This window comes from Odocoileus virginianus, chromosome 9 (assembly GCF_023699985.2).
Source record: "Odocoileus virginianus isolate 20LAN1187 ecotype Illinois chromosome 9, Ovbor_1.2, whole genome shotgun sequence".
Taxonomy (NCBI): domain Eukaryota; kingdom Metazoa; phylum Chordata; class Mammalia; order Artiodactyla; family Cervidae; genus Odocoileus; species Odocoileus virginianus.
Window position 1 is genome coordinate 53,417,409 of NC_069682.1, and position 21,165 is coordinate 53,438,573.

General features: G+C 45.4%; 1 protein-coding gene and 1 long non-coding RNA gene across 8 annotated transcripts in view; one reads left to right on the plus strand and one right to left on the minus strand.

Moving 5' to 3' along the window:
* GNAS (GNAS complex locus) overlaps nt 1–21,165 on the minus strand; it is a 66,401-nt gene that overhangs the window by 24,481 nt on the left and 20,755 nt on the right. The window lies entirely within an intron of this gene.
* LOC139036732 (uncharacterized) lies at nt 7,043–12,109 on the plus strand. Its single transcript, XR_011489566.1, has 2 exons — nt 7,043–7,263; nt 10,744–12,109. It is a non-coding gene; the product is annotated as an uncharacterized lncRNA (long non-coding RNA).

A 21,165-nucleotide genomic window follows, 5' to 3' on the forward strand; every position in this document is an offset into this window, starting at 1 on the left:
TATTACTTAGTCCCATAAAGTTTTTAAAAATCTAATATACTGCTTACCTAGGGCATTTTTTTCCTTGTCACATTCACTAGTTAACAGTGACAACCACAGAGTTACCTTAAACTTGCATTCAAAACTAAACATGGTGTTCAAGTGAGTGAAACTTCCTTTCAAAAGCTGACCTCCAGGAACTAACTACAGGGCCACATGACATTTCCCAATTTGATTCCTATTAATTAATTCTAAAATAATTTATTTTTAACTCAGAATATACTCTAACCAAAACAAAATATGGAGGCACGTTGGCCAATGTGTTTGGACCCAATTTCTTGAGCCAGTGGCTCTGGGATACCAATCAAACATCTGAAAGGCACAGTTCACAGAATGGTGGGAAACTGGGTCTTTGGTGCCGTGATGGATCTTTCCTGACTCTGCTGGACAGACGTCATCAAAGAGAGGAATGTCCTGGTCTTTGTGATGCCCAGTTCCCAAGACCCTTAGTGCCTTTCTTATGACATTCCCAGGAGTGGACTTTTAACAAAGTCACCAAACACTGTAAAATTGGGACACAATAGAGTCTACGCTGTTTCTTTTAAAAGCGGAAACCTTAATAACGATACACTTGATAGCCCTGAAAAGATTCAAGGTAGATAACTTGGATGACGGGCTTACTGACATCAACCACAGATCAAAGGACCCACTTACTGGAGGTCCTAATTGAGGGATGAGGTATGTAAAACTGTTACCACTTTATAGCAGAAGAGTTAATTTTCCTAAACCAAACTAACTTTTGTTAGGTAATGGGAAAGCCTGTTGCTTCAAACTTTTAATTTGGCCTTTAGGATAGAAGTTCATCCAGAATGGGAAATAATGCAGGGAGGACTAGTTAACAGTAGGTACGGGGTCAGCTCACTTGTGTCTTTGTTCACAAGATGTCTTATTTAAATGACATTTTGATTCAACATCTTATTAAACAAGTACCAACAGGAAAAAACAAAAAGCAAGTTGGCACAATCAAGAGAGCCCTAAAGTCCTAATAAGATATGTGAAGATAAAAGAAATCCTTTAATTGTTCCAATTTTAAAGATTTTGGTTTTTTTTATCCCCCTTTGCATTCAATTCTTCAAATTTAGCCCATATTATAATTAAGTGTTTAGAGTGTTAAATACTTTGGATGAATCAGGTAATAAACTTCTTTCATTAAGTACTGTTTTGTGTATAAAGGAAATAACTGCTAAATACAACTTTTACCATCTTGGAGTTTTTACTGTATTTACCTACCAACCAAATGTAGATTACTGTTTTCAAACCGGCCTGCAATTAGTTATTAGCCTCAGTTTGGGACAAATAAGATTCTGATGGGGCTGTGGGTGTTACTTGCCTTCGACCCCACCCCCCAAACCCACTTCTATCTGTTGTTGGTAAACCCAGAATTAAGCAATTAATAGGACATAATTAGTCACACATTTATCTAAAACTGGGTACATTTTCATCTTTCTGTGCCCATACATGTTGAAAATGAAATAGAAAAATGTGTAATTATAGTTTAGCTCCACCTCCTTCCCTGGGTTTTTATTTTGAGGGGCACAAATGCTCGGTTCCCAGAGAGGCCCCAGCTTTGCCCCCTCCCCCCTCCATTTCCATTTAGCCTCTGTTTGGTCAAAACTCAGTACTTGCCCAGAGAATGTGCCCTCGACTCTGTCGGCAGTCCATGGAGGACTGGGCGCCGTGCACAGCCCTCTGCCTTGATGAGCCAGGAGCTACTCAACTCAGCAAAGCCCAGATGCTACAGCGGCTTCCTCAGGTCTTTGCCGACCTCTGGAAGTTATGAGGAAGAGAGAACTAGCCAGCTGAAACAACGGGCATTTGCAATCAGTCTGCGATCAGATGGAAAGGAGATGTTTTCATGAGCTACAGACCTCAGCTGTGCCCACAGCCACGTCCCAGGGTCTCTGCCTGCCGCCCAGAACTGGGAAGGCGGCCTCTGCCTGCTTTCTCGAACATTCCTGTTTCTTGGTCGCTGAAGTCTCTACTACCTTCTCAGATTACGGCTCCTTTTGTGCTAATTACACCGAAAAAATTGAAAGAATGTCGCTGACTTTACAAAGAACACAAAGCAGGCTTGCTTAAAAAACTAAATATAGCCAATTTCTTTCAGAAGGCGGACCACTCAGCCTTCAGAACGATTTGCACTGTGTGGATTAACTGCAGATGGACAATTCATTTATGAAGACCCAGGTGACAGAATGGAGGATACATTTAAAACGTGGGTCGCTTTGGGGGGCCGTTCACATGAAATCTGAAGATCTGATTAATGATGAACTGCCCCCCTACCCCCGCCCCACACACACACCCAACGCTTAACTGTAAAATAAGACTTGCCAGTGATAGCAGGCTAATATAAGCTACCATGAAAAGAGGAAAGAAATGGAATGCTGCTGTGTAGAAAGCTATATACTATAGAGGTAAAAATATAAATGAGAGGAAAAGAAAGTCTAACTTCTCATCCTGGAAGCCTGCGCCTGCCACAAAACAAGAAGATGCTGTTTTTGCAACTCCCTGTTCTCCATTATATAAGGAATGGTCTTTTAAAAGACAGAATTGGGAAGTGTATGTTGCTGGCCAAGAAAATTATGGATGGCATCCCCATGATCCTTCTATGAAATCCTCTAAGGGTTAATAGGTGAACAGTAGCCGCTTGAAATGATTTTTCTAAGGAACGTTAAATACTGAATTGCTCATGCTGAAATAATGCCACAGCTGTGACCCTTTAGGGCTGCATTTTGGACACCGGTTCAAGTGACAGGGGTACTTGGTGTATGCCCAGCTTGGCTGAAATCGTGAGGCCTAACTCAAGTTTTCCCCCTCGACTTGGTGGTGGCAACTCTGGAGAAAGCCAGGAAAGGGCCTTTTGCCATAGAAGACCATGTGTGCTCAGCTGTCAATGAAAACCGCCAGCCTTGGATTGGGGAGGGGGAGGATGGGGGCCCCTGCTCCCTGAATAGAAAACAAGAAAATCAAGACAGACAGAAGACAGGGGGAAGAGGAAGTGGGAGCTGAGAAGTCTGATTTGAAATCCTTCTAGGTTTTAAAGCAAACAGATCTGTCCTTGGAGGATTTTAGCAAATGAAGCAAGCCTGGGATTCTAGGAAATGTGTCACCAAAATTGGTATTACTAGAGGAAGTGGCACAAAGCTGGAAATTCAGAGTCTAATCTGTAACATACTAACTACACCTATTTTTATCCCAGGGTTGCAGTGACCTAACACCAAGAAATGAAAACTCTACAGAAAACTAGCCCTTCATTGATAGAAGACATGAACACCTTGAGAGTGGGGTGGCAGGGCAAAGGTTTCACTAGGTCCCTAAGCTGACCAAGGGTTAGACATCAGCAGTCACTCATGAAGGCAGCTGATTTTTGAGGAAAGCCAGTGAAGGCTCCAGACCAAACCTTGGGAGCTCTGATGTGAAGTGAGCAACTCTGCAATGTCAAAAGTCTGGCTGGAGCAAAATGCCTATAGGGTGTCCTAGTGGTTTGCAGAGGGCAAGAAGGCTGGGTAAGTCAAGAAGGAGCCCAGATGGAGCTTCCCTTCATCTATGCCACCAGCCACAAAGGTATGGGGTCCTTGTCTTTTGGCAAGATGGTGCCAGGTGGCTGATGAACAGAGAACCACCTCCAGAAGTTGACAAATGTCCCACTTTGGGGCCTGGTTCCAATAAGGATGCTTCTCATGAAGATGATGGTTGAAGCTATTGCTCCCTTATTCTGAAAAGGCAAACCTCTACCTTCTGAGTACAGGATGCTTTCATAATTGGAATCCCTGGGAGCTGCTTCAAAAAGCTAGTGAAAGAATCTTTCAGAGGAAGCTGATATAAAACTTAGTTGGGATGCAAAGACATCTAATCTTCAAGCTAAATGGATGCTCTGTTTACTCATAACCATCCAAAGCATCCTAAAGCCTAGAAAGACCTAACTCAGTTCAGTTCAGTCGCTCAGTGGTGTCTGACTCTTCTCGACCCCATGGACTGCAGCACGCCAGGCCTCCTTGTCCGTCACCAACTCTCTGAGTTTACTCAAGAGCCTAGGCACAAAGACCTAACTAGTTAGCAGCAAATTCCTATCATGGTGTTATTATTAACCCAGGCCTCAGGGGGGCGCTCCAGAGCAGGGGAACAGAAAGTCTCAGCCTTCAAAGTCAATTTCTTAAATAGTTTTGAGTAAAAATCAGTTATCAGCCTAAATACATTTCAGTGATCTGCCACAAATTAGTTGAATGCAAAAGGGAAAAAAAAACCCAAATTGTGAACTAACTAGGGTGATCCCCAAGGACACTTAATGTCTTCATCTCAGATATAAGATAACTTTATATTTCATTTGCCTTGCGTATTCTTAAATGTGCTAAATAGATATGTATTTCTTACCTTGGCATAACTATATATCCTCTAGATTTACTGAGGGTACAGAAGGCAGAGAAGGGGACTTTGTAAAAAAGAAGACGAAAACTAAAGAATAGAATTCTACAACAAAAATTTAGTTTCTGAAATGGATGCCAAAGTAGAAGAGACTGAGAGAAAAATATATGCGTTTTCAGTAAAACTACAAACACACCGAAAAAGGTACTAACAACATGAAAACCCCAGGGAAACAAACAAAATCACTCTAATTTATAGTAATTGAACCCTTGCTGTACCTTCCCCCAACACCTGATAGTTCTGTGAAATCACCCAGCTGTCACTCTTTTTCTCTTAGCAATGTGACACTGATTTGTCATTATTAGAATTCAGAGGTCTGCTTAATGAACTGTTAATAAATGAAAGTCATCAATTCTTGACCTTTCCCCCCTGAAATTCTCGCTATGTGGCTAAACTGCTAAAAAAGTATCTTCAAGGTTCTGTGACTATAACATAAAAATAAAAGATCAATGCTGGGTGGCTTGGGAAGCCTGAGAAGATTTGGGTTCTGCCCTGCCTGCACCCCAGAGGGAAAATGAGTAAGATCGATTGGAAACAGCATCTGGGGGTAGTAGCAATGCTCTGCTTTGGCTGAGCTGACTGCAAACAGAACTACTCTGCCTGAGACTGAAGTCCAGGAGGGAGGGGTGCCAAGGAGCCCTTCCCCCTTCCTCTGCCCCCACTAGCATCCCCTTCCTACCTCACCTGCCTAGCTATTGAAAGAAACTGGAGCCCAAAGAGTCTGAATTAGCTAGCCAAATGAGAAAGAAAGAGAAGAGATTGATGATTGAATCCTAGTTTTAGTGACTCTGAGAATAAAGGATGGGGGAAGGGGGGCACTTTTTCAAGAAACTGAATCATGACCATTTTTTTTTCCTATGAAAGCAAGACTCCTCGTCCGTATTTTTCACCAGCTGCCCTGAGCTGGTGGTAACCTAAGACAAGATGAGGGCAGGTGGCTTCAAGCCTCCTATTCGTGCTAAGGTGGCCGCAGGCACCAGATAAATCTTGACCCTGACAATGGTGCTGCCAAGAGCCTAATCACAAAGACTGCCCTCTGCGTGCTTGCCTATAAAGACCGGTGACCCTCTGCCCCTCTGCAGCAGACTCCAGGCGGCCACTGCAGAGAAAGCACAAGGGTCTCACGTCTTATTCATGCCCCTTCTAGTTCCTCATTCCTCAGAGAGCAGGCTGACTTTCTAGGTCTGTGTCCTCTGATCCCTAAAAATAAGTTTACTTGTCGGGGGGAATGTCAGGGGAGGGGGTCAGATGAGCTGATCCTCAAATATTCCACAAACTGGCTGTCTGGGGACAAAACATCCAGATGCTTTTTCACAACTGGACTTTTGACCAAATTGATTGGATGCTTCAGTGTCAAGAACACAAAAAGTCAGAAGGGTCACCAGAAGAGGAAGTTTGTGGGCGACAAGAAAAAACATACTATAGTAGGAAGCATTACATTTTTCGAGCAAGGAAAATCTGAGTTTTCAGGTTTTGCTAAATGACTCAAAGTTTGCCAGAGTGAAGATGAGGCAGAAAGAATGGATTTTGTAAAAGGTTATATTGGTCCTATTTATTTGGCTCTGGTGCCCCCCACCCCCTTTTAAGCACTCTGTAAAATGCAAATGGTCTAAATTAAGAAACCATCTAATCTCAACCAATATTAATTCTGACATGAAAAATGAGACCAATTCTTCAGACAGGATTATGATCACAGCCGCCTGACATTAACCGATCACCCCCGTTTCTCAAAGAACAGGATATTTTCCTTTTCCAAAGTGCCTATTTATTTCTGAGAGAGACCCCCAATCCTCTCAGATGATCCTTATTCTGACACTGAAAAGATACAATCTCCTAACATGGTCTGCTCTGACCCTGTAGACTCTGTATCTTATTTGTCTGTTTTATTTTTCCCCCCTCCAAACTAAAATCCCTCTAAAATACCTACAGACCCCCAACACAGCGGGAGGTCAGGATGCTGCCCCTCTCTTTCTCCATGCAGACACAAGTGCCAGCCCCGAATATTGTTTCCCAAGCAGAAAAGAGAAAACTGAGAAAAAGATTTGTTTTTCTGTCGTGTTTTCTCAACCGGTCCATTGAAATCAGCAGGATCACCGTTCCTCCATCCCTGCAGCAGGCAGAATCGCGGAGCATCTAGATAAAGAATCTGCCTTTCGGCGGGGCTCAGATGGGGACACTGCAGTTGTTCTAGAAAAATGAGGCGTCTCTGCACCCTGAGACCACTGCCACCTCCCGTGAGATCCTGTGGGTGTTGCACTTGGCTTGTGAATTCTCTCGGCGAAGTGCAAGAAATAAAGTGGCTTCACTGGGAAATGCCCATTATTCTAAGTCCCTGCTGTCTCACTACCCTCTGCCTGGTAATTGTCATCACAACCGGAAGGGTCTGTACCAGCCTGACGATTCAAAGAGGGGCAGAAGGGACCCTGGAAAAGTCATGGACTATTTGGAAGAACCTGCTGGCGTAGAGAACCCCACCCCCAAGGGCTGGGGGAACTACGCCCCTAGGTGTTTACCGCAGCCTGCAGGGTGCTCTGCCTGCATGTGTAACAAACATTGGGTAATTCAGAGGCACAAAGTCAGGGTCACATCACGTCTCCTGCTTTGTGTAGTTCTGTCCTAGAGGCTCTCCGGCAGCTGGTACCTGGTGTCTGCATGGCATGAAAAGGTTCTAAAAAGGAGGAGGGGGCTGAAATAATGCCCCGCCACCTCCCTCCATTCCTGGGCCCTGTGGGCAGCCTGGATCCATGTTGCTCTCCTCCTCACATTTCCAAGCCCAGGAGCTAAGGCTCTTTTCAGCTGAGAGTGAGTCTAGAGTTGACTTTTCTTTTTCTCTAAATACTGCCCGTCTGAATCCCAGGGCCACCTTCACGGGCTGGGGGGGTTGCGGGGGGGGGGGGGGGAAGGAGGAGTTCCTGAGAGCTCAAGGTTGAAGGTCAAGGCAGGGTGGGTGGAAGGGGAAATGGGCCTTTTCCCTGATTCTCGCCAGAGCTGAAAGAAACTGATTAACATCTGCTTTCCACCTCTCTTCCCATTGCTACAACTCGGGCCTCAGTCCTCAGACCTGCAGGGTTCTCTCTGGCCTCCTCTGCAGCTCCCAGGCCCTAGAACCTGACTTGAAAAAAAAATCAAAAAAACAAAACCCCACCATTTTCAACAACGAGACGTGTGACCACTGAAAACCCCTCAGCTGCTTTCAAAGCCAATGGAGCAGAACACTAGGAGACTCCCCCAGCTCGAGGTTAAAGTCACAGCTCACTCCACAGAGGGGAAGGGAGAAGCCGACATTCAGAAGGCACTGGCTAAGGCCGGTCCTGTGGGCTCTTCCCAGGCCAGGCTCAGCCCCGGCTACAAACAGCCGGCCTGACCAGCACAACTGGGGCAGGGACCCGGGACCACAGGGGGCTTCTCTCCCTCCTTCGGCGTATCCATCACTGTGTGTAGTAACAGTCCGCTTGGAACTCCCCTCATCTCTCTTTCAGAGCCCCCTCCCTTCCCCCCAGCACAAGCCTTCTTGGTTTAAAAAAAAAAAAAAAAAACACAACAACCAAAAACCATCTTGTTCTTTCATCATAATTAAAGTGCTGTCAGGGAAAATGGCATGGCTGATTTTTGCCGCAGTTGAAATGACCCTTAGCTTTCCTCTCCTCTCATTTGCTAAAGTGGTCCTTTCTCTGCCTGAAATCAGGCCCTTTGGTGATGGAAATTTTAGCAGGAAGTGGAGAGTTCTAAGCAGAATCCTAACCTTGGGAGTGTGGGGAGAAAAATCGATGTTTTTGGAGCCGGCCTCTCTGCGGCAGCAGCCAAGGTGCTGTGAAGCCATCTTCCCCAGGGCACCATCATGCCGGCTCCCTCCCTCCCAGACGTTGTCAGGGGGTCGTAATTTAGCCACACTTGGAGGTGGATTCTCCCCGTTGACTTATCTAAGGGGCAGAAGGAAGCTGCTTGGAAGGAAGATAAAATCCGAGCGCCTTCCTCGCTCAGAGGGAAAGCGTGACTGCATATTTAATATCCTCGCTGGCCTGCATGTTTGTGTTTGAAATAAAGCTATAACTTCCACGCGTAATGAAATGCGCCCCCCTCCCCTGCCCGCCGAGGGCTACAGAGCTCCGGTGACACTCCTGCCTGTCACAGCGACTGCAGTGCCCAGGGGGCCCTCCCCGGCAATCGCAGCTCTTCTCATTTTGTAAAGACGTCACCAGCCTGTGAGCTATCAGAGAACTTTCTGAAAAGGACATTTCAGGTGAGCAACGCAGTAACATTTAAGGGGGGGAGAAAAAGGAAAGAAAGGAGATTAAAAAGAAAAGAAAACAAAAGAAGGCAAAGGAAGCCAGGGCCCTGAGTACTTCTGAGCTGCACCTTTGGAAACCATGTGTGGAAGCCATGACATATATTCAAACACATATGTGAGGAATTCATAATATTCAATCCTAGCCTTCAACTACCTAGATGTTAAGGAAACATGTCAGGCACTTTCACAATTAGCTTAATTTCCTTTTCCTAAATATCAGGCATCTTGGAAAGGCCCCGGGGTTCTGCGTTTCACTGGGGAGCTTAATTGGCAGGTTCCGGGTTTCTAGAAGAGTATGCTAATATGTGGCAAGTCAAAATGGCTATCCAGGCCTCCCTCGATTGAATCCTTAGTTGTTAATGCACCTCTGAGTAACTCCAAGCTCAGGTGTGAAACCAGCCCGTGTCAACAGCACCACTTCTCCCTGGGCTGCAGCAAAGGATGGTGGGGCTGTTTATGTAACATACCAAGCTTATTGCTATAAGCTTGTTTTTGCGGCATCATTATTTGCCGGCCTAATCTCCTGCCTCCTTGCTCCTTTCTCCCTCCCCACCCCCGACTCTTTTTTTTTTTTTTCTTTTTAAGAGAAAGCAAAACAACTGTATAGTACTCGAATCTTTTATTTCCTGACTATTCTGTGTGTCAGAGAAGTGGACGCTGGAGAAAAACATGGGGCTTGTTATTACCGGCCTGAGCCGGAATGAGTCAGGCACCTGAAGCTTCGATGTGGACCTGACTCTGCCACTCGGATGAGGCCCCCTCCTACATCCGCCGAGCTGTACCTGGAGAGCTGAGGCGGTGGGGGTGGGGTGGGGCAGGGAAGCAAGCCCTGGGGTCCCAGGGCAGTGGGGGCAGGGAGCCAATTTGCTGAATTCACTGCTTGGGGGTGCACAGACCTGGGGTTGGGGGTTCGGGTGTCAACGGCCCAAATGTTCCCTCCCCAGTCTTCCTCCACCGCCTCTTGTTAGAATTCTATTTCACTATTAAAAACGTGACTCTTTCAGCTCTCTGGCCTCAGAGAGCTCTTTATTAAAATGCAAATGTCCCTTAAGGGTAGCCCCATAAGCCTTTGCCAGCTAATGGGATTAACTGAACAGAACACAGTCACCTGCAGGGAGGTAAGGAGACCTGGGGCCAGAAGCCCCCTTCTTAATTTGCCACAGGCTCATCCCTGAGCAGGGAGGAAGCAAAATCCAGTCTTCCCAGTCTCAGATGTCCAGATGTCTTTGAAAAGGGACTCTGCAGCCGGGGCCCAAGTCCCAGCAGTGGGACCTTTTGCTCACTGCAGTTCTTGGCGCCTTGCTGGCCCCATCTCTTAACAATCAGTTCTCTCAGGATGGACAACGTTTTCAAGGTATCCTAGCAGAGTGGTCCGGATTCAAGAGAGCATCAGGCTGCGGTGGGGAAGTAACTGCACATAACTAATTCATTTACAGAGGCAGCCACTTGTAATAAAGGACGTTTTCAAAGTGACTTGGCAAACTGATTCCCCCCCCATCCCCACCCCGAGCTGGTAAACAAGCTTCACATTATGCCCTGAAAATGGGTTTTCACTCACATTGATTTCGAAGTGTGCCTCTCAGGTGAAGAGTATGAAAATGTCACAAACAAGGAGAAGCCCAAACTTATTAATTCTGTAAATCTGAATTTGACTCATGAAATAAAACCAGTCCCTGTTGTCTGGGGAGTTCCTTCAGTTCAATCGCCTTCACAAAAGCACTTTCCTCCTCTTATATCTAAAATAAGAATTCTCTATTTACCTATCTGTATATACACACACACGTAATTTTATAAAAACCGCATATCTTATGCTGAGTATTACAAGAGCCCTATAGATAAAACAACTCTTCCAAGGCTCTGAAGAGATGACTGAAAAGTATTTATGAGAGAAAAGCTGGAAATTAAATTCTGCAATTAACTCTGCACTTTTCTTTCCGCAAAGACTGGGGGTTAATTATACTAACCTGAATAGTGAGTATCTCTATTTCCATTAGGAAAACAGGAAAAAGACTCCCAGAGCCCAGAAGCTAAAATGGAAGACAGAAGCTAAGATGGAGGGCAGGCCAGGATCTAAGATGGCGGACTGGAGCCAAAATGGAGGGCTGTTGAAGATCTAAAATGGAGGACTGACTAAAACAAAAATGGAGAGCAGCCCAGAAGCTAAGATGGAGGACCCAAGCTAAGATGAAAACACTTCACAGTACCTCAGGATTTCTGGATGCAAACTGTGAATGCTTTTTTACCCCACCCCTCAGAACACAAATCCTAGACATAAACAGAAGATTCTAAGCTTAGGGGGAAGAATTTAAGGCTATCCCCTAAGAGGATTTTCAGTCCCAGAAGATCCTGAAAGGCTTAGGCTCCAGACAAATCAGAGAAGAGAGAAGGAGCTGGCTAAAGGAGCTGGATGAAGAAGGAGCTTCACCATCCCAGGGTCAGGCCTCTGGAGTCCCTTCTGAAAGCAAGTCCACCCCTCAGTTCGCCCAGCAAACCCCCAGCAACACCTCCTGAAGAAAGGCCTGGTTTGGTAGCTTCTCTGAGACCCACACTGGGCCTGGAGAAGGTGCCACCCCTGCTGTTTACCTATAACTCTTCAGCCCTGGACTGATGTGGAAGTCTGAACCGTATGCCTGTTGAATATCTACACATGGACATCTGTTTTGATCCTTCTGGGTTTTCTACAGTCTCATTATCAGGACTCAACAATCATTTTATGTGACCATTGATTTGCTTTGCTCAACTAGGTTGGAAAAGGGTAGGAAGGCCGCTGACATCTGTGTTTTTTGACAACCTTTCTATCTTTTCTTACCTGCCATGTCTATTTCCTATTTAATCACCCAGCAGCAATGGTTCACGGTTAACTTCCTGGGATTGTTTTGACTGTAAGACCAAAGAGAGCAGCAACACCTTATACCTTTGTCTTCCCCGTGGGGAAGGGCACATTTTAAGTGTATATTGAATGAATGAATGAATAGATAAACAAAAATGCCCAAATGAAGGCAAACTCACCGACCCAGCAAGGATTTCATGCTTCTGAGAGGCCTGGCAGACACACGCGTGGCTACTGCAACTTAAGAGATGCTACTAGAAAGGCAAAAAGGAAACACAGCCATTTCGACATCTCATTGAACCCAATTCGGCAGTGACTTATCAGTGAGAGAAAATGGGAGCATTTGCACTGAGAACTGGGCAGTATTCCATGCCCTTTGCCAAGTTGGACACAGTCTACATATGAGGTAAACCTCAGATCTGCCAATGGTCAAAAATTAATTCGTGACAACTGTTTTCACTTGGAACCACGATTTCCTTCAATTAGGTGTGTCATTTTATGCTAAATTCCCATTAAACACTTCCCAACAAGCTTTTCTCTTTTTTTTTTGAAGAACAGCCATGATGACCCTTTTCCCCCCAAGGATTCTTTTCTCTCCGGGCACCCCCCTTCCCCACCCTGGGCTCAAGGATTCTTAAAGGTCACAGAAGGCCCATTCGATAAGCATACTGGTGGTGAGGCTGCTTTCTGGGCTATTAGGTTAGCAATTACATTTTCCCCCTCTGGCCCCTTGATCGGCCATTCTGCTGGGTTTCAAAGCAATGCAAATTTAGCTCCAATCAATTAGTAACACGTTTCTAACTTGGGGGCTTGGGAAAGGGGTGAACTTTTCCTGGTGGAGGGAAGTTAAAACCTTGAGAACAAACGAATCCTGTTCAACATAGCAAAAGTCTTCTGCCTCTGTGGACTACGTTTTTTGTTGTTGTTTTTTGCTTTAGGCCTAAACTGGGGAGAATGGGGTTCTACTACAACAGATTAGGACAAGATTTTTATTTTTTTTTTTTGGCTTGAGCTAATGAATCAAGCACAGGACACAGAGGCAGCTGACGGAATATTTTCCCCACTAATGCCAGGAAGCTAAAATCAGCTTTTGTGTTGTATTTTTTTTTTTTTTTAAACAGCCTGAGAGATTTGCATCTGGGAGTGATATGCTTGAGGGCCCCCCCAGCTTAAAGCAATCAATCTTGTCTCCTCTTGCAGAAGCCCCCTCCCCCTTCCTCACGGAACAGAATTGTCCCCTCTCTAATGAACATACCCAGGAGAATAAAACTTGTTTTTCAAAAGTGTGGGGAAGGAAGAAAGGAAGGAAGGGAGGAAGGAAGGAAAAAAAAAGCACACAATGCCTATACTGGGTCTGGCAGGAGCCAAGTTCTGGAGGACACTAACCTATAAACTTCTGAGGATTTCCTCAACGTCTGAGAGGTATACGTAATATACAGGGTGTTCACTTTCAACTCGAAGATTTACTTTGCTTTGTTTTGAGTAACTATCAAATCAAAGAACTCATAAAGATTGGCTTTTTTTTTTTTTTTTTTAAGTCAAAAAAGTCCAACGGGTGCCAGATTTCTTAAAAATCAAACCACTCAGTGGGGTAAGGCTTGTGAAAACACTCAGAAAATCAGGCTGTGCCAGAAGGGGGCTTATTACTAATTAAGGAAAAAAAAATTGAGGAATCATTTTAGGGTCAGGAGAATAATGTTCTGGCAAGTGAAAAAGGGCCAACTGTGGTAGAAAAAGTGGAGGTCACAGCTCAAGGGGTGGTGGGGAAGGGAGGTTGGGGCCTTGGTCTTGGCATTCAGCACCAGCCCCCAGTCCCTGTCCTACTGGGGCGGGGTCCTGAAGGGTGGTGGAATGGGGAGGGAGCGAGATGTTGTGTCGTTCTCCCGCCCCCCTTCAGATTCCTGGGCCTGCACCCCAGGCCTTCAGTCAAGGGCAGACTGGCCCCTCAGCTGTGCTGGCCATTCAGCCTGAACTGACAGCGCTCCATCCTCTACCTAAGTGCAGCTTCCAATCCTTGTAACCAGATCCCCCTCCTCCTCCTTCTCCCAGACTATAAGTTCCTAGAGGGCAGGGACTATGGCTCCTGTCTAGAGCTACATTTAGCAAGGGTACTTTTTCTTTCTCTCTCCCCTCTTCCCTCCTCTTTCAAACTTTTAATTTCATCTCTATATTGCTATATCTCTCTCTTTCCTTTTGTACCTTCTTTCTCTCTCTTTCCTCAAGAAAGAACTGGCTTGGAGGGGAGCTGGTTTTTCCACTTCTGAGTTCACAAAAGTTCAGAAAAGAAAGGAATTCAGATTCCTTCCCCCCTTGTCCCACCCCAGGGGAAAGCGCTGAGCTAGTAAAAGAACCCTGAAAAGACACAATGGAGAATGTGGGAAACGCGCTCAGGAAGTCAGCGAGTGTTGGGTGGGGGGGTGAGTTAAAGGTGAAGTTGTTTGCGCACCGCGATCAGTACCCTCTTTAGAAACATCCATATGTCTGGGTAGAGAACAGGAGGAGATAAGGAGATATAAAACCCTGACAGGATAAGGGCAGGGCCGGGGGGGGGGGGGGGGGGTGGATTTCCTGTAATATTATAATGTCATTTTTAACAATAAGTACAATTCTGGAAGAAAAAGGGAAAGGGGTCAGGGAAAGTGTGGGGTGTGGATTCCCAGTCCTGTGGGCAGCGAAAGTGGGCAGCTTGGCCCTATGTGGGAGACTGGGTTCTAAGAGGACATGGCCCCCCAGAAGGTAAAGATGTGTGTGCTGTCCAGGGGGAAAAACTGGTAGAGAAACCCACCAAATGAATGGACCTAAGCTCCCTGTCTCCCTAAAGTACAGAATGGCAGCACTGGTGTTAAAACTAAACTCCCAGGGACCCAGAACAGGATGAGACCCTAATCTGAGATACCCACCTCCCCAAACCTGGGGCTCTTTTCTGTAGGGCTTGCTACATTTCATCTAGAAAATTCTAAGTGATCCCACTTCCTGTGAGCATCCCAGTCATTCTGAGCTCTCTGCTGACCTCTGGTGGGGGAGAATTCTACTGGCCCGGAAAAGGTGTCTAAGGGGCAGCCCACCTGCCCTGCTTTCCCAGGGACCCCACATCCAGAGGAACCCCCACCTGGGGGAAGGGGAGAGCTTTGTTAACCTGCCTTGTCCAAGGTTCAGGGCTATGGGTCAGAAGGTGCGGGGAGGAAAAAGGTAAGAAAAACTTTAAAGGAACCCCAGGAAATTAGGAGTTTAAGAGAAATCTGTTGGCATAAAGTCTATTTTATTCAGTTTCATTGAGTTTTTTTCAGCTATAAAAGAGGAAGGGGAGAGGGCATATTTAAGAATGCTGTGTGGAGGGTAGGTTTTGTTGGACAGGAATGAACTCCTGTGACAGGATTTGGTAGGTCCTGGCATGGGTGGAAGTTCACATGGCCCTTCTCAAATAGATGACCTCATGATTTTACAGCTGCTGCAGGGAGGGGAGAAGAGAAATGGAAGGGGTGCCTGTTCTCTTTGGAACCAAGGAACTTGGCTCCAGACACCATTGGATCTCACTGTCCCTCCACTGGACTTGGCTTCATCATGACAGATGTGACCTTCCTTTAAGCCCAGGGTTGGGCCTGAGATGGAGGTCCTCAGCTGGGGAAAACTCTTCTTAGTAAGAATGGCCCTGAAAGCTCAACAGGCTTGCAGCACTGAGATGTAGACCTATGATGTAGGTCATAAAGGGGGGAAAAGAAAAACTAGCCCTGAAATCTCAGAGACCCTCAAAAACCCCAGCCTTTTTCTCATGAATGGAAAAAACTGTAAGGATTCACCCTCAGCCAGTATCTTCTCTATAAGACAGCACTGAGTATCTACCCCAAAGTCTACTCCCTCATCTCCCAGCATCTTCCCATATTGTCTCAAATGCTAACTCCTCCAGGAAGCCTCTCAGGGTTTGTCTGGACAAAAGGACCTCTGCCACCTCTGAATTTCTTTTCTAGCCCTTGACTGGGGTGAGAAAGAATCCCACCCTCTTGTGCATCCTGAAGAGGTTCTCCCAATGACGGGTACCCAGAAATTATTAATTAGGTACCAAAGGGCAAAAGATAGGCCTGACATTTCCTGTACAAGCTGCTATTTTGGAAAGGATGCTTTAAGAGAAAAGAGAGAAAGATATTGTGTGTGTGTGTGTGTGTGTGTGTGTGTGTAAGTGTAGTGGGACAGGATGGTTGTTTGGCGTACCTGTCCTATTAAAACTTTGAGAATTAAAGAAGTTTAAAGTGAAAAGGACAGCCTTCTCACTTTTCAGATGAGAAAAACTGGGACCCAGAAGATAAGCAATTTGCCCAAGGTCTCAGAACTGGTTTCCAGAAGACCCAGGGCACGCACAAGGGCTGGGAGGTTAGAGGTTACCGTGATAGTGTGTTTTTCTGCACGGGCCATGGTCTAACAGAACCACAAGTTAAAAGGGATATCTGTCCTTAGAGATCCATTGTTCCACTGGAAAACCTTAAAAAAAAAAAAAGAAAAGAAAATAATCCCTGGGCCTTGCGGGGCGGGGACTATGACCCTGGGAAAGAGGATTAGGGGAGGGGGCTTCGGAATTCTGTCTTGGGCGCAAGCTCCCTGTGAATTCTGGAAAGCCAGGCTCTCAATTGTAAAAGCCGAGCGCCATCTGCCAGCCAGATCTGAACAGCCTTGCTTTATTTTATTGTCTTCACTTCCCAACCCTAAATGGTTGGTGTTCTGGTCCCTTCCCCTAAAAAATAAAAAATAAAGGTATTTCTTGCTCAGAAACCTCCCTAAAATAATAATCTTTTTTTTTTAATCTCAAAAGAGAGGAAGAGAAAACGAGAAAGCAAAGAAAAAATGAGGGAATCTCTTAAGAGGCTGATTTCTGACCCCACGTTTGAGCTCGGCAGACCTCCGGGGAGAATGGGACAGCTCCCCCCTCCCCTCGCCCTTCTCCAATGAAGCAGTCCTGGTGGCCTTTCCCCTGATCCTTTCTTCCTGGCAGAATACAAGGTCAGCGCCCAGCTTGGAGCCTGCCTTAATATGGGAAGTCAGACCCTATCTCTGGGGAATCAAGGTTTTAGGGTCAGAAAGAATAAAAAGCGAGACCTCTGCCACCTGTCAACTTAAATCTCAGGGTAAGACGTCTGCAAGGGATTTGGCTTTGTCCCTTGGGTCTTTACCTCTTTCTGCATAAAGCTGAACACTGAGAGCCACACCTCCTGGCTCTCTAGGACCGCCCACCAAGTTTAAGCATCCCCCTTGACCATGGCCGAGTCTTCAGGACAAGAAGCCTTGTCGGTACCTTAAGAATCAAGTTTCAGCCTTTCCTGGCTATCACTTGGAAAATTCATGGAATCCTTGAGTAGAGCAGTGGAATCAACCAAGGTTCTGGAAATGAGAGCCTGCTCATGTTCACCCAGTGCACTCTTTCCATGATCCTGGGACCCTCCAGAGAAGCCAGGCCTTCTCTGCCCACCCCCCTCCGCAATCCGGGTAATTTGGGAGCATGGCAAAGGATGAACACCACAAGTCCACCCCGGACCAAACCTCCCAAGGATAAAGATCCCGAGAGCCCTCCGAAATTAGGAAACCCTCCAGCTGGAAAAGAGAACCCTCTGTCAAGTGTCCATCTTAAAAGCAGCCATTTGTTTGCAAAACAAAATGATCTTACTATGCTTCCCTTTTAGCAGCTAAAAAGGGAGAAATGAAATCACCTAAATGTGGAATTATAAACAGCTATTAGTTTTATGACAATCCAACTTTAAAAATTTTTCCCCTAACGTCTGGCATTTGTTTTGGGTTCTGCCTGGAGCCTTCTAAGCATTTCCTTGGAAAGATGTTGCACTTGGTCCCAGGCAAAAAGTCAAAATCAACATTGAGAAAAAAAAAAAAAAAAAACATGCCTTGGGTAGTTTCGAGGATTCTGCAATAAGCAGATCTTAGTTAGAGGGCACTTTGCTTAACTAAACTTGGAACCTATTTTAAAAAAAAAGCCCAGTAGATAATTTATTAAACTATTAACCAGTTTTCACCCTTTATCCTAAAGTAATCTTAATAGTAAAAGCAAAAATCTAAGTTCTCATAAGTGTGTAGAATGGAGATTAGGGTTTTTCTTTTTCCTTCTAGACTTTGCAATTAACTTAAGGGCCCCAAATTCCAAGTTTGCTAAAGAAAATGAAAAAAAAAAATTCTTAAAAAATAATAAATCTCAAATAAATCTGTAATAGCTGTATTGGAAGACCAGAAGGGGGCAAACATGTAAGTGTTTTAGGCTCAAAATATAATAAAGAAGCAAAAAGTCTCCTTCTGTAAGGGTTACTTGGGCGGTTAGGTGCAAGCTGGGAGGTGCTAGACCACTATTTAAAAATAAAATGACTTACTCAACTATACTTGAGTAAAAAAATAATCTGTAAAAAATTTAAAAAATTACTTAGTCCTGTTATGACTATTTCAAGATATTGGTTATAGAATCTGCCCTAGCACTGGGGGTATGGATGGGCGGGTGCATCCACCATCTTACCAAAAACCAAGTGCAACTCTTGAACAGGAAACGTCCTTGGGTTCTCACTTCTGTTGGCACAAGTATGTCTTATTTCTAAAAGATCTTATTTTACCTTCATCAGTAACAGTCATTCAGAGGCATTTCTTCCATTGTCCCCTACCACCCCTACAACTTCCTGTCTTGAAATCTCAAGTCCTAACGGTTAGGGGTCACCCCCATGCAGTGGGCTGGTTCCCCTGGGGCTAGGACTACAATGACCCAGCTAGCAGGGTCTGCACCCTATGGCTGCAATGCGCACATTACCAATCACAGGCTCCGTTTGTGCTTTTTTTTTGTGGGACACACACAGGTGGGGCGCCAGCCACCTAGAGCTGTTATGTGACCAGCAGCCATCTGAGTACCAGTCCTTACTATCCTGACCATACTCCTCTCTGATGCAGAGTGAATCAATTTAGGCACATCAGAGAGGGAGAATCCCCTCCCCTGCCTGCTTCAGACAGAAGCCCCTAAAGAACCCCTACGTGGTAGAAGAGATCACTGAAGGGTTAAAACCTATTTAAGCCCTGATCTACTATTGATTAGCTACAGACTGACTTGCGTAATCAGCAATCTTAGACCAATTCACTATTTCCTTCCCTGGAATAATTTCCTTTTCTCTTCCATTTAGGGTCATCTAGTGAAACTCTGGAGGTCACCTTCTTCTCAGTGATTTTTGGAAATCAGTTCTACCCTAGAATGTAGGATCACCAAGGCTGGAATTAACATTTCTGAGTGGTTACTAGTAACTTGAAGTTAGCAACTTTTTCTCTGATGATAATAGTTTTCTTTTTGAGGTGGTCAGGTTATGATCTGTATGAGCCCGGCCTTTCCTAGGATTTGATGTTACTGTGAGGGCAGTGGTTCTCAGCTGGGGGTGATTTCTGCTCCCCTCCTTCCAGGGGACACTTGGCAATGACTGGAGGCAGTTCTAGTTGTCAAACTGTGTGTATGTGGTGGTGGTGGTGGGTGGGATGTGTGTGTGTGTGTATGTGTCTGTGTATGTGTGTTTGTGTCTGTAAATGTGTGTATGTATATGTGTATTTGTGCATGTTTGTGTATATGTGTGTATGCATGTATGTATGTTTGTATCTGTGTACATTTGTGTGCATGTGTATTGTGTATGTGTGTACATTTGTGTTTGTGTGTATATGCATGTGTATGTGTGCATGTTTATATATGTGCACGTTTGTGTATATGTGTTTGTGTGTATGTGTATATGCATGTTATGTATATGTTTGTGTGTATGTGTGTACATTTGTGTGTCTGTATGTGTATGTATTTTGTGTATGTGTATTGTGTGTATGTGTGTGTTACTGGCATCCAGTAGGCAGAGGTTACAGATGCTCCCACACATCCCACATTGCACAGGTTGGTCTCCATGGCAACATGTCAGTGGTCTGCCTATGGAGGACCCCTCTGTCATACAAAGCCCCCTGAGAATGCTAAAATCCCAGCAGAGAGCCAGCAGGGAGAAGTCACAGTTTAAGAATAAGAGACTAGGTTTGACCAAAGCTCCAGGGCCTTACCAACCATAGGGGTTTTGACCAAAACCTGGGCTTGGTCCTGGGGTAGGGCTGCAGGGGAGAGGGACCCTTCTGTCTCGGCTGGCTCTCCCCTTCCCCTCTCACTGTCAGTACAGATGTGACACCTTTCTTCTGCCTGTACCACCTCACCATCTAGTGGTCACCTGAAATATCAACTCACTCTCACCATCTCTTGGCCCTTCTAGATTCAGTCAGTAAAAAAATCATTCCTATTTGGGGGTGGGCAGTGGGTGGAAGGACCCTTGAATGACATATATGATTTTATGAAGAAGTTAATGAAGTAGACTGTGGGCCTCCCAGACCTCTCCAGAGAACAGTGATTGAGAATTAACAGGGACACTTTCTATAACTTCAGAAACTACAAAGGCCAAAAAAACTTAGGAGCTACCTTAAGGAACCACAGATAAACGAGCAGCATCTATTTAAAAGGAAGTGTCCATGTGCCCCAGCAATTCCAGTAGCCGTGTACCTCATAAGTGACATGGCCTATTTCAACAGGGTGGTTTGTTTTCTTTTTCAGATGGACCAGTTAGCTACTTGTATGGCTAAAGGGACTGAGGCCCAGGCCCGTGGTGCCCCAGGTCAGTGGGGCCTGGACGCAGACTTGCTGAGATGCAGGACCTGGTTCCTGTGCCCTTCAGCAGAGCCCTGGCAAGCAGCCTTTCTTGGCCATGAACTACATTACAGTGTCTGCTTTTAGTCTGTGTGCCTCATCACAGGAATTACTGTTTCTTTTAAAAAACCCCACAGTTATAACCTTACCTGAATGAAGGTTCCCTGTAAAAATATATATCTCATCACAGTCATTTGCAAATTAGCAATCAGTTTGCGGCAAGGCAAAACAGCTCAGAGAGGAAAGAGAAGTGAGGTGCTCTGGTCTTTTGATCGAAGGAGGGAGGCGAGAGCTGGATAAATCGAGCTCTTTTTCCCTTAGAAGAACTGGCTCTGTGTGCTGATATGGAGGTTGGGAAAGCTTGTCTGTGGCACGCCTTCAAAAGTGGGTACAAGATTTCCCTTCCCATTATCAACTCATTAAGGGAAGTTTAAGGTACTCATTCTGTCCTACACACCGAGTGTGTGTGACAACTTCAGAAACATTGACTGACTCATAATAAATTTGGGATCCGATAACAATTTATGCCTTTATACCTCCCTCCTCGCCCCAATTTGAATCATTAAGAAACATTCAGTAGGATCTCATGTTCAAGTTCTGTGGGCAGAACTCGACGAGTCAAAAGGCTTGAGAATTCTCCTGAGGTTTAACAAATTACCCTGCAGCACATTCTTCCTCTAAGGCAGGATGGCAGCACATGCTCCCTCAACATTCACTGCTCTGTCAGAGATCAATCACCTAATGTCCTTCTCTGTTACAGCCCCCAGTTGCTGCCTGGGTGAAACTACTCCAGGAATTCTGATTGGAGGGGGCCACACCTCTCAAGGCTTTGCTGTCTATCAGAGACCAGAGCATCTCATCTCTCAACTGAGCATGTCATCAACAACCAGGAAAAGTCAAACGTGTTGT